Raw genomic sequence first — 1,720 nt, 5'->3', positions numbered from 1 at the left:
CACACACACACACACACACACACACACACACACACACACACACACACACTCACACACGTTTATTTATATACACGTTCATACATCTTTCACTTTCTCCTCTCTTTCACTTAAAAACAAACGTAACAGGTGATTTTGAGGATAAAATTTGTTAGAAAAAAGGTTCTACTGATGTAAATTGATTACTATTGTTTGGATAGTCCCAATTAAATTAGTCCAGAAGTTAGGTTAAATATATATACATGCATAAGTACCGTGAATTCCCATTCTACAAACTGGGTAGTAAGTCTAGTTCTTCTTTAAATCTCTCTTGAGTCATGCATGTTTTATTCTAGCCTCCTCAAACGCTTTCATTCCACTCCACACTTTTGTTCGCCATCCAGCTCGATCTAAATCGAGGGTTTCTATGGCCTTTGGATCCATTCCAAGTGACTTCATGGTAGTCCTTACGCCGTCCTTAAACCTCTTTTTAGGTTTACAGCGATTGCGTTTCTCCTCTACAAGCTCGCCATAAAACAGCTGTTTGGGTGTACGTATATCCGCCATTCGATCAATATGGCCAGACTATCTCATTTGATTTTTCAGAATCATTCATTTGATTGAAGTGATGCCTGCAGACGCAAAGACGTCTATGTTTGGAGTAAAAAAGCTTCATTTAATGTTCAAAATGCGGCGAAGGCAATTTTGGTGGAATCATTCTAACAATTTGAAATGTCCTTCATAATACGTCCATGTTTCAGAAGAATACAACAGGGATAGTAAGACAAACGATTTGTAAAGCGCCAATTTTGTGTTGCTATTTATATGTCGCTGGCGCCAAACATGTGGCTCCAAACCAACAAAAGCTTGTGTTACCCTTTCAATTTGCAGATGTAGTTCTGCGTCCAGATTTCCATCATTTTGTACAGAGTTTCCGAGGTAGATGAAAGAGTCAACAACCTCAGGTAACTTACTCTTAACGAAAATTTCAGAGGAGTTTGTAAACAGCACCACGTGCAGGTTGATATCAGGCTAAGTAAAAAGTAAGCAACGTTTTGAAACATGAAATTCATCACTATATATTTCAACAACGCGGATATTTTATTCATCGAAGTATCATTACAATCAGCACATTTTTACCAACGAGTTACAAGTTTGTTTATAACGCACTTTCAGCATCAGTTTGATTTTTTAACCCCTTCTCTCGCAGGAAACTATCAAGGTGCTTAAAAAAGTGGTAGTCGGTAGGAGAAAGGTCTGGGGAATAAGCTGGGTGGGGGACAACTTCGTAGCCAAGTTCTCTCAACTCCTGGAGCGTCATTAGTGAAACGTGTGGTCGAGCATTGTCATGAAGAATGATTGGCTCTCTTCTATTGACCAGTCTGGGACGGAGGAGTAGCAGTTTGTCGTTCATTTTGGCAATTTCAAGGCAATGTCTCTGCAGTAATGGTTTTTCCGGGTTTTAAGAAGTTATAGTGGATGAGTCCAGCAGTACACCACCAAAACAGTTACCATAACCTTCTTTGTGAAGAGCTCGGGTTTTGGGAAGGTTTTCGGTGTTTTATTTTGGTCCAATCACTGTGAAGAACATTTATTATTGTACAGAATCCACTTTTCCTCGAAAGTTACAATACGATCGAGGAATGGATTGGTCTGGTTATGGAGAAGCGACGAGCAAATTTCATATCTGGGCATTTTCTGATTTTCATTCAAATCATGTAGTACCCATTTACCGAGTATTTTT

Source organism: Octopus bimaculoides, chromosome 10 (assembly GCF_001194135.2).
Source record: "Octopus bimaculoides isolate UCB-OBI-ISO-001 chromosome 10, ASM119413v2, whole genome shotgun sequence".
Taxonomy (NCBI): Eukaryota; Metazoa; Mollusca; class Cephalopoda; order Octopoda; family Octopodidae; genus Octopus; species Octopus bimaculoides.
The sequence above is the reverse complement of the archived record's forward strand: the minus strand, read 5'-3'. Positions refer to the sequence as shown.